The sequence below is a fragment of the Canis aureus genome, chromosome 10 (assembly GCF_053574225.1).
Source record: "Canis aureus isolate CA01 chromosome 10, VMU_Caureus_v.1.0, whole genome shotgun sequence".
Taxonomy (NCBI): domain Eukaryota; kingdom Metazoa; phylum Chordata; class Mammalia; order Carnivora; family Canidae; genus Canis; species Canis aureus.
In genome coordinates, this window is record NC_135620.1 from 31,774,565 (window position 1) to 31,787,222 (window position 12,658).

At 35.8% G+C, this 12,658-nt stretch overlaps 1 protein-coding gene and 1 pseudogene across 35 annotated transcripts in view; one reads left to right on the forward strand and one right to left on the reverse strand.

Annotated features, from left to right (window-relative positions):
• Window positions 1-12,658, reverse strand: part of PTPRD (protein tyrosine phosphatase receptor type D) — a 2,191,141-nt gene that overhangs the window by 1,150,183 nt on the left and 1,028,300 nt on the right. The window lies entirely within an intron of this gene.
• LOC144322824 (prefoldin subunit 1 pseudogene) lies at window positions 7,907-8,756 on the forward strand (annotated as a pseudogene).

Consider the following 12,658-nt stretch of genomic DNA (forward strand, 5'->3'; position numbering starts at 1 on the left):
ATGCTTTGACAAGGATGTGAAATAAACAGGTATGTACATTTGACAAAATTCATCTGGCGGTGTACCTAAAATATGAGGATTTCATTAAATATAAATTATTTCTAGATGTAAAAGCATGTGAAAATTAATATTCACATAATTCATAATAATATGTAAAAACTAAATTAAATAATGTACTAGGCTGTAAGCCAATATCCAAAATCTTGGATTGGTGTGTGAATGTGTGTGTGACTCATTTTCTCATTTCAACTTCAATTGTATTTAAAGTTTTTTATGTCTTTCTCCCGAGAAAGGTGGCACAGCTTTAGAGAAAACAAATGTTATGGATTGGAATAGAATCTTTTCTTTCAATTCATGGTAGGTCAAGGTTTCTAAAGTTAATGAATCTCTAGACTTAAAAAATTATTCATTTTAGGATTTCAAATAATGTAATGCATTTCATGATATTTTTTTTTACCAGACTGTACTCAGCAGCCCCATTTCCTTTCCCTGGCACATTGCAGAATGGACAATAGAGGGTATAAATGGCAATGTCCCAAGAAATTATTAGTTTTGGTAAAATGTACATAGTGTTAGCCCCCTAAATGGCTATAGTCACATGCTCAAAACTATAAATTAGGTTTGAGTTAAGTCTCAAGTTAGTATTCTTTATATGTCTAATCTGACGGTATTTCAAGGAATGGGATTAAGGTGGAGGGAATGAACCATTTGTAATGATAACCAACCCAACCTTTCATAAACTTTATAGAATCATAATAGAAAAAGCACTAAATGCTTAACTATAAAATTTCATAAAGTTGACAAATTGAGGCCAAAACTGTATAACCTTTAGAAATATAGTATTTAAAATAAGGGTATCTAATTATTCAATAAAACTAGTACACCTCCAGTTTTCCAATGGTAGTACTAAGCAGCATTATTTATCTTTAATCCTCCATCAACACAGGTGCTTTCTTCTACACATGATAACATGCAAGTAGATTGGTTCTGGCATAGATATAGTTATGTATATAGGGTTTTTAAAAAAATATATCTAAAATATCTGTTGAATGTTGACATATTTAAAATTTCAGAGAGGTGCTTGCATGACTGAGTTGGTTAAATGTCTGACTTTGGCTGAGGTCATGATCCCAGGGCCCTGGGATTGGCCTGCCCACATCTTTTGCTTCCCTGCTTAGTGGGGAGTCTCCTTTACCCTCTCCGTCTGCCCCTCCCCCTGCCTGTTCTCTCTTTCAAATAAAGCTATAATAGTTTGTTCGTTTGTTTGTTTTTTTACAAATGTATATCAGGTCAGCAAATTCACTATCTTTTGGAGTTCTGAGATATGTTTCCATAAAACTAGATATGAACTTAGGGATCAGAGGCTGAGAATATCACATTCATGTTTGGTTCTTATGTACTTTTCACTATATCCTCTGCTCTCCTTTCATTACGATCTTTTAAAATTCAGCTGTAGCTCCCATTTTAATGGCCAGTGAGTACATACCAGTCTTACTGAATAAAGCTGTTGTTAAAAAGCTGACCATGTAACTCCATCAACCAAGTGTCACCAGCCTGGACCAGTCTTAAGTGTAATGCTCCAATCCAATTTATATATCTGCCAATGCCCTGTAAATTGGGGTGTTGCAAGAGGTAATCAAAAGGTAAAGAGTGACTAAGTGAAACATTGATATCATCTTTCAGGAAGTTTGAATTAAGATATCCAGAAAGATGCCTATTATCATCAGTAAAGGCAGGAAGTGGAAAAAAGAGAGAAGTAAACAAACCATGAGGCAGAAAAGGCAACAAATACAGAGAAATTATAAAGATGTGTAAGTTTAACTGCTCCTCACTATTACCTGCAAGGGTTTCTAGGTGTATAGATCTGTATGCCCCACCTCAGAATCTCCTCTAAGTTTGAGAATCACCAATATTTAGAATTTCATTTAATCTTCATATAAGTATCTCACTTTTACAAATAAACTGAAGCTCAGACAATTTAATTTGCTGAGTCTGTCTGACTTATATGACATATGATGTCTCTGTTGATTCAATAAACCACTAAAACAAAACAAAATTAAAGAGAAACAATACATGGGAAGTATGCAAAAATAGGGAAATGATTTTAATTTGAAGTCAAAGAGTCATTGCTCTTGCACTTAGGGATGAACTTCATTGTCAATTGCCACTTTTCAAATTTAGTTATACCTCAAAACATAACTAAAACCTAAAAATATCTAAAATTTTATTACTCCAAACAGTGAGTCTTTCAAACAAATCCTCCGTAGCACTGAACATCAAATAAGTTTACTTAGTTCTACTTTACAGTTTAGTTATGCTTATGAAGTGAATTGTGCCAGGTTGTAGTAGGGTTTCCTTAATTAATGTGTAAATACTTGCTTCTCTGTAATGAGCCACCCCAATCTCGTTCTATCTAATGATCTAAGAACACTCAGATTTATCTACTGATTTTCAAATGTTGCTCAGGCTCAAGGTTAGTGCCTGAGAAGGCTCTAGAGATTCCTGCGTTTTTATGGAGCAAAATCATCCTATGACATGGATTCTTTTCAAAGGTGAATGCTTCATTCGGCAGTTTGCTTCACTTCCTAATACAATTGAAAAGTCATTTGCTGATAGTAAACCAGTGGCAGGTGTGCTTTTGTGTTGACAGCTGCAGTTCTGACATGGATCACAGGCAAGCTCTGCTGGCAGTGCTAGAACATCTGGAGCATTTGGTCTGATTTCAAAAGCCAATTTGAGAGGATTGTCTTCTCTCATTTCAGAAAATAAAATAAGTTATGGACACTGGGGCCAAATCTGCATTGTGGTAGTAAAACTATTTATTAGATTTCTTATTTATTAAGTACAATGGCAAAAGCCACAAACTAATACCTGGGAAGATAGCTTATAAAATAGATTATTGCAACTCTGCTTTTCTCAAGATTTTCTTTGACAATTTAAAAGCAGTGGATTGGGATGCCTGGGTGGCTCAGCGGTTGAGCTTCTGCCTTTAGCTCAGGACACGATCCCAGGATCCAGGATGGAATCCCATATTGGGCTCCCTGCGAGAAGCCTGCTTCTCCCTCTTCCTGTGTCTCTGCCTTTCTCTCTCTCTGTGTCCCTCATGAATAAATAAATAAATCTTTAATAAATAGATAGATAGATACATAAATGTGGTGGATTGATAGAAAAAACTTAATATCTAATTCTTAGAAGTTTATTCCTGGGGAATTCTTTTACTGATTTGCACACAGACAACAATACTTCACAACTGTTAAGTATTAACCATTTAATATTTATTGAATGAGTGAGTTAGTTTAGTATTCTTTTCAAATTTCTTATTAAGAATAATAGTCATTATTAACATACCTTATTAAAGACATCGTATTAAATAACACTTATTAAACCATTCTGCCAATATCGGATAAAACAATGTCAATTTCTAGAAACATCCTGCCATGTAGTAGCAAATAACATTATCCTCATTTCACAGATGAGGTTATTCAGACTCAAAGAATTAAGACAGTTGCCTATATCCCATAAATAGGAAGTAAAAAACTTTTATTTTTTTTTCCCAAATTGGGATTCCAAAGATCATGGTCCTTCTACTGTGCTCTAAGTCTTCTAAATGACATTATGGATACTCTTATCTTGCTGAATTTATGGGGTTAGGAAAGAGCATACAATTATCTTTTACTACTAGGTAAATCCAAAGATATCAGATGGTATTATCATATTATCAACAGTAAGGAACTTCCTGCCAAAATATTCTGGTGTGACCTGTTAGTACCTGGAGTTTTTTAGAAAAAGGAGGCAAAGAAGCTTAATATGTTTCAAAATTCAATAATTATAGCTAGACCAAAAATTTAAATAATGCTTCTCAACATGTATCAATTATTTAATTGATGATTATTGGGCTCTATAGGAGTGAGGAAGGAAAATTGACAGCTTTAGGCACTGCTTCAAAAAACAGAGCTTAATCATGAGAATTTTGCCTGCTTCTGATTCTATGACTTTTAAAAGGAATGAACTAGACCCTGATGGGAACATGACATCTGGGATTAATGTTATTTCTGAACATTCTGTTATAGACTAGGTAGTAAAGCTCAATACAAACTTCTACTTTTTCATATTACAGGATTTCAAAAGATAAGTTGGCAAAAATCCAAAAATATTAATTGCAAAAGCCATTAACTTGCTCATGTGGGTGTGTGAAATACAGGAAATGATACCAAGTAATTTATCTTCAATGCCGTGCCAATAAGGATGTAGCTTCTTCTAGTCCACATGCCAAAAGAATGTCCATTCAAATGATATTTGAGCACTTTATGGATGAGTGTGTGACTAATGGATAGAGACTAATATATTCTCCTTCCTCAACATTATTGAGACCAGAGTATTTATTTACTAGTGCACACAGTGACAAATGATACTGTTTTATTTTTTTTATTTTGATCCAAGTCACTCATTTTTTAGATTACACTGGTATCTATTTAGAAAAAAAAATCTTGACATGAGTCTTAAGGGGGCATGTCAAGTAAATAGTGTAGGGTTAAATATCTTGAAAAGAAATGCATTCTGGCACCATCCAAGAGAAAATGAACAATCATACCCACTCTGGCACCTGAAAATGTTGGTCGATGTTTGGCACCTGAAGAAATTACCCATGAAATGAACACTTGGGGCTTGACTCATTAGAATTCAGCTCCACTGTCTTCAAATGAATAAGAATCTCTACACAGATACTGAGAAATAGAGATAAAAAGAATCTCGGAGGAAACGGCAACGCTTCTTAACTGCAGGAAACATAGATTTAATGGAATTTGCTCCATAATACACACAGTAAGAAGGTATGATTATAGGTCAACAAGGTCATAAATTTCAAGCCAAAGAAAACCATGTATATTTAATTGTTCAGTGAAATAAATACAATCAGAAAATATGAATTTTAATTTAACTTCCTTGCACATATCTTGTATTTTCTGTATTTTACAAACTTTATATCTATAACCTAGTCAAACATGGGTTGGGGTTTTTAGTGTTTATGTAAAAAGGAACATAATTCTATATACTTGTGATATATTTCAGTTTTGAGTGTGAGTTTTAAAGAGAAAATATATGTAACACTGTCAACATAAATGCTTCATAAATATATTGTGTTCATGTTCTGTAGAACATTCAATATGTGAAATAATAGTTTCTTATACATCTAGTATAATTTCTAATATAATATGAAATTTATTAAGGCAGATATATGGCTATGTATTCTGCATTATTTACCTATGTAAACCTTCTTTTCCCCTTCTTAATTGACTCAGCTCACCCTCTGAGCAGTATCACACATTATTAACTAGGCTTACGAGCATGAGGGAGAAAGTTGGCAGTCACAGACTTGGACAAATCTAAACCCCACGGGGCAAATACCTATATTTGACTTTACTGTATTATAGTCCCATCAACTTTGCTAACCTACACATAAACAGACACACACACACACACACACACTCACTATTGTATGTTATTTCAAATAGTATCTATAACTATAGCTCAGCATCACTGTGGGATTGAAGAATCTTTTATCAACTAATTACTTCCCTGTTTGTTTTCTATTTTAGGAACCGGCTAAATTAAATATCTTGTGGACCTAGTATATATAAGGAACTGTTTTGCATTTATTATGCAGGTTACAAAAATACCCCAAATCCATGTGTTCTCAAGTACACAGATAAAAGTAGAGAAAACATTAGGTATGAAATGACATTTTTCATTGCATTGTATGAGAAAACAATAAACTCAAATCTGATTGCCTTATAACATTTAACATTGATATTATTGAATGATAACATTAAAAAATTAAAGATAAATACAAGATTAACAAATGCCTGCAAAGTTTACATATAGAAAAACGAATAAAACTTGTGTCTCCTATTACATTTATTATTTTTATCCTAAACTAATCCTTTATATGGCCTTATATTATGCTTGCCATTGTTCACAAAAATTAGAATAGATTATAAACTCCTGGAGGACTAGAAATTATGTTTCACCCTTTGAATCTAAAGCACTTCCAATTTTCTTGAAGGTGCCTTGCCACATTATAAATAATCAGTACTTTTTTATTTAGTTATTGTTGCTGGGGCCCTGTATCAGATGAATGGATGGTTTAAAGTATATAGCTTTGTCTTTATTTCTCTGAGAGCTAACAAAATCTGAGTCTATCATAGCTTAGATGATTAGGCTATCAGATGAAATCCAAGTCTCAGAATATGATTCCTGGCAAACAAATTGAGAATTCTTTAGTTTACCATCTTGATAATGGGGGAATAAAGTCTGAGATGCTTAATGACTTGAAAGGTCTCTCAGTCACCAGAAAAAGCCAAAGGACTAGAATCCCATATTCTAACTTTAGATGAAATATTCAATTCTACTATAAGAGAAGCATAGGCTTAAATGTACCTGGTAGTTCTATTAGTTAATCTATCACCTTCAGTAATATACCTAACCTCTCTGAGACTCATTGCCTCATCCACAAAATGTTGACTGAATGATTGTTGTGAGTATAAGACACAATGTCCACAAGTACAAGAGTATCCTTCCAGCACATTGTCTGACCCTCACTGACATTCAATAAGTGGTCATTAATTTTTCATCATACTATTTGGGAGAAAATAGCATTTTCACAATCAAATGACATAGTATTCAAGTAATGAAAGAGAGTATCGTCCTTCTATTTTCACAACTACAGTGGAGAATGTAGAGGGAGAAAGGTACTTAGCACATGCCTTAACTAAAATAGACTCTTTGTTACCTTACAAAGAGGGGGATTTCTAATTCACAAAATATCTGTGTTGGTAAGATCTCCTTCTTTTCACAAGTGGAGAACACCTTCTTATGGCTTCACACCCACTGCTGGCTTTTGGTGCTCTCCCATCTACAGGTTTTACCTTCTCAGTCTCACATGTTGCTTCCCTCCCTTCTCCTCAAACTCTTAAAGCTGCAGTGCTGTGAGGCTCAGTCTTAAGCATTTTATTTATATATTCACACTACTTTAAGATTTTCTCTTGTTTGTTTTTTTTTTTTAAGATTTTATTTATCTGAGAGAAAGTGAGGGAGCATGAGCAGGGGTTGGGGCAGAGAGAAAGGGAGAAGCAGACTCACCACTGAGCATGGAGCTCAAGATAGGGGCTTGATGCCAGGACCCTGAGATCATGGCCTGAGCCAAACGAAGTCAGACGCTTAACTGGACTGAGCCATCGAGGTGCTCTTCTCATCTTATGGTTTTAAATACCATCTTAATGCTACCAATATTCACATTTTTATATTTTACAATGACATACCTTCCAAACCTGAACCTCATCTAGCCAAATGACTACACCAATTAAAAAAACAAAAACAAAAACAACTGAAAGAATTCATCACCACTAAATATTCCTTATGAAAAAATGCTAAAAGACATTTTTCAATCTAAAACATTAAAGAATGCTGATTAACATCATAAGGCATATGAATGTGTAAAACTCACAGGTAAATATAAAATGAAAAAAGAAAAAAAATGAAAAAAGAGTCTCTGATATTGTAATGTTGATGCATAAATCACCACTGGAGTTTAAATAGGTAAAATAAAAAATATTTTTAAAAGATATAAGTTGTAACATTAGTAACCTAAAATGTGAGGAACTGAGAAGTACAAGGTTTCTGTATGCTTTTGAAGTTGCGATCTGTTTAAAATAGGATGCTATAATTACATGATATTTTTCTGTAAGTGTCATAGTAACCACAAAGGAAAAACCTTTAATAGATACATAAAAGATTATTATAAAGGAGTCAAAGGTACCACCACAAGAAGTCATCAAGTAGCAAAGGAAGACAACAAGAAAGGAAGCAAGGTACAAAGGATCTGCAAAACAGTCAGAAAACAATTGACAAAATGGCTGTGGTAAGTACTTACATATCAATTATACTTTAAAAGAAATGGATTACATTTTCCAGTCAAAACACATAGAATGTGCAGCCCTGGTGGATCGGCGGTTTAGTGCCGTCTTTAGCTCAGGGTCTGATCCTAGAGACCCGGGATCGAGTCTCAGCTCGGGTTCCCTGCATGGAGTCTGCTCTCTCTGCCTGTGTCTCTGCCTCTGTGTGTGCGTGTGTCTCTCATTAATAAATAAATAGAATCTTAAAAAAAAAAAAAAAAAAAAAAAAGCGCTCTTTAGGATTTATATTAAAAAAAAAAAAAAAAAAAAACACACATAGGAACCCGTGGATCTGGAGTTGAAGAAGGCCTTCACAGAACTTCAAGCCAAAGTTATTGACACTCAACAGAAGGTGAAGCTTGCAGACATACAGATTGAACAGCTAAACAGAACAAAAAAGCACGCACATCTTACAGATACAGAGATTATGACTTTGGTAGATGAGACTAACATGTATGAAGGTGTAGGAAGAATGTTTATTCTTCAGTCCAAGGTGGTAATTCACAGTCAGCTGTTAGAGAAACAGAAAATAGCAGAAGAAAAAATTAAAGAACTAGAACAGAAAAAATCCTACCTGGAGCGGAGTGTGAAGGAAGCTGAGGACAACATCCGGGAGATGCTGATGGCACGAAGGGCACAGTAGGAAATCTCCAGCCGAAGCTTCCTGCCCCCTCCCATTCCTGGCAAGGGCAGGTGGGGGGCCCACGTGGAGAAACTTCTCTTCTGCCCGGGTGGACTTTTTATTTGGATGATCTCATAACCCTGTGTTTTCTACTTTACCATGATACCCTTTCAGACCCCAGTTCTGTATTTTTTATCCTGGCTCTGTCTGCCACTCCTGTCCAGAACACTTTTCTCCCTGGGGTGAGTCACAAACTCCCAGGAGAGGGAGATGGGAGCCATACAGATAGGGGAGCTCTGCCCAAGCCTATGAACTAGTTATGCTCCTTAGACCAATAAAAGGCATGTATTCCCCAGCCACTCTATGAAGTCTGCCTTTCTTGAGCTGAAGGATGAGAACCAAGGACCAGAGAGGTAGAGGCTTTCAACCTCAACTCCTCCCTGACCTCTTTATTTAAGCCTTTGCTGCTGCTTTTGTCCCTTTCTGTTCCTTTGAGTAAAATCCTCTGAGCTTCCATGAAAATAAGAAGGAAGACCAGGGGGGATACCTGAATTTAAGTAACCTTGGTGGCATGTTGCAAATGTTCAAGAAAATGCAGTAATAAAGCAGCAGCACATCCAAAACAAAAAAAAACAACAACAACAACAAAAACACATAGAATGACTAAATGAATGCCTAAAAGAGACTCCCTTAGGCATTAAGAACACAAATAGTCTGGAAGTGAAGAGATGAAAAAAAATAATTCCAAATGAATAGTTTAAAAAAAAAGAGGAGGACAAAGAGGATGAAGCCAATTCAGAAGCACTATTATAAAGCTACCGGTGGCTCAAAAAAAAACACAAAGACTCAAGAGACTTCATGACTGCAGAATTTAGATATAATCAGGCAGAAATTAAAAATCAATTAAATGAGATGCAATCCAAACTAGAAGTCCTAACAACGAGGGTTAACGAAGTAGAAGAACGAGTGAGTGGCATAGAAGACAAGTTGATGGCAAAGAGGGAAACTGAAGAAAAAGAGACAATTAGAAGATCATGAGGATAGATTAAGGGAATTAAATGACAGCTTCAGAAAGAAAAATCTACCTTTAATTAGGGTTCCCAAGGGTGCAAAAGGGACAGAGGTACAGAATATGTATTTGAACAAATCATAGCTGAAAACTTTCCTAATCTGGGAAGGGAAACAGGCATTCAGATCCAGGAAATAGAGAGATCTGCCCCTAAAATCAATAAAAACCGCTCAACACCTCGACATTTAATAGTGAAGCTTGTAAATTACGAAGATAAAGAGAATCCTTAAAGCAGCAAGAAACAAGAAATCACTAACTTTTATGGGGAGAAATATTAGGTTAACAGCAGACCTCTCCACAGAGACCTGGCAGGCCAGAAGGGGCTGGCAGGATATATTCAGGGTCCTAAATGAGAAGAACATGCAGCCAAGAATACTTTATCCAGCAAGGCTGTCATTCAGAATGGAAGGAAAGATAAAGAGCTTCCAAGATAGGCAGGAACTGAAAGAATATGTGACCACCAAACCAGCTCTGTAAGAAATTTTAAGGGGTACTCTCAAAATTCCTCTTTAAGAGGAAGTCCAATGGAACAATCCACAAAAATAGGGACTGAATAGGCATCATGATGACACTGAACTCATATCTTTCAATAGTAACTCTGAACGTGAATGGGCTTAATGACCCCATCAAAAGGCGCAGAGTTTCAGACTGGATAAAAAAGCAGGACCCATCTATTTGCTGTCTACAAGAGACTCATTTTAGACAGAAGGACACCTATAGCCTGAAAATGAAAGGTTGGAGAACAATTTACAATTCAAATGGTCCTCAAAAGTAGCAGGGGTAGCCATCCTTATATCAGATAAACTAAAATTTATCCCGAAGACGGTAGTGAGAGATGAAGAGGAGCACTATATCATACTTAAAGGATCTATCCAACAAGAGGACTTAACAATCATCAATATATATGCCCCGAATGTGGGAGCTGCCAAATATATCAATCAATTAATAACCAAAGATAAGACACACTTAGATAATAATACACTTATACTTGATGACTTCAATGAAGCACTTTCTATACTCGATAGGTCTTCTAAGCACAACATCTCCAAAGAAACAAGAGCTTTAAATGATACACTGGACCAGATGGATTTCACAGATATCTACAGTACTTTACATCCAAATGCAACTGAATGCACATTCTTCTCAAGTGCATATGGAACTTTCTCCAGAATAGACCACATACTAGGTCACAAATCAGGTCTTAACCAATACCAAAAGATTGGGATCGCCCCCTGCATATTCTCAGACCATAATGCCTTGAAATTAGAACTAAATCACAAGAAGAAGTTTGGAAGGATTTCAAACATGTGGAGGTTAAGGACCATCCTGCTAAAAGATCAAAGGGTCAACCAGGAAATTAAGGAAGAATTAAAAAGATTCATGGAAACTAATGAGAATGAAGATACAACCATTCAAAATCTTTGGGATACAGCAAAAGCAGTCCTGAGGGGGAAATACATCGCAATACAAGCAGCCATCCAAAAACTGGAAAGAACTGAAATGCAAAAGCTAACCTTACGCCTAAAGGAGCTGGAGGAAAAAGAGCAAATAGATCCTATACCCAGCAGAAGAAGAGAGTTAATAAAGATTCAAGCAGAACTCAATGAAATCGAGACCAGAAGAACTGTGGAATAGATCAACAGGACCAGGAGTTGGTTCTTTGAAAGAATTAATAAGATAGATAAAGCATTAGCCAGACTTATTAAAAAGAATAGAGAGAAGACTCAAATTAATAAAATCATGAATGAGAAAGGAGAGATCACTGTCAACACCAAGGAAATACAAACGATTTTAAAAACATATTATGAACAGCTATACGCCAATAAATTAGGCAATCTAGAAGAAATGGACCATTCCTGGAAAGCCACAAACTACCAAAACTGGAACAGGAAGAAATAGAAAACCTGAACAGGTGAATAACCAGGGAGGAAATTGAAGCAGTCATCAAAAACCTCCCAAGACACAAAAGTCCAGGGCCAGATGGCTTCCCAGGAGAATTCTATCAAACGTTTAAAGAAGAAACCATACCTACTCTACTAAAGCTGTTCGGAAAGATAGAAAGAGATGGAATACTTCCAAACTCATTCTATGAGGCCAGCATCAGCTTAATTCCAAAACCAGACAAAGACCCCACCAAAAAGGAGAATTATAGACCAATATCCCTGATGAACATGGTTGCAAAAATTCTCAACAAGATACTAGCCAATAGGATACAACAATACATTCAGAAGATTATTCACCATGACCAAGTAGGAATTATCCCTGGGATGCAAGGCTGGTTCAACACTTGTAAAATATCAATGTGATTCTCATATCAGCAAGAGAAAAAAAAAAAAAAAAGAACCATATGATCCTCTCATTAGATGCAGAGAAAGCATTTGACAAAATACAGCATCCATTCCTGATCAAAACTCTTCAGAGTGTAGGGATAGAAGGAACATTCCTCAACATCTTAAAAGTCATCTACAAAAAGCCCACAGCAAATATCATTCTCACTGGGGAAGAACTGGGAGCCTTTCCCCTAAGATTAGGAACAAGACAGGTTTGTCCACTCTCACCACTGCTATTTAACATGGTACTGGAAGTCCTAGCCTCAGCAATCAGACAACAAAAAGACATTAAAGGCATTCAAATTGGCAAAGAAGAAGTCAAACTCTCCCTCTTTGCCGATGACATGATACTCTACATAGAAAACCCAAAGGACTCCACCCCAAGATTGCTAGAACTCATACAGCAATTTGGCAGTGGGGCAGGATACAAAATCAATGCCCAGAAGTCAGTGGTATTTCTATACACTAACAATGAAGAAAGAGAAATTAAGGAGTCAATCCCATTTAAGATTAAGAAATTTAAGATTAAGAAATTAAGGAGTCAATCCCATTTAAGATTGCACCCAAAAGTATAAGATACCTAGAAATAAACCCAACCAAAGAGTTAAAGGATCTATACCCTAAAAACTACAGAACACTTCTGTAAGAAATTGAGGAAGACACAAAGAGATGGAACAATATTCCATGC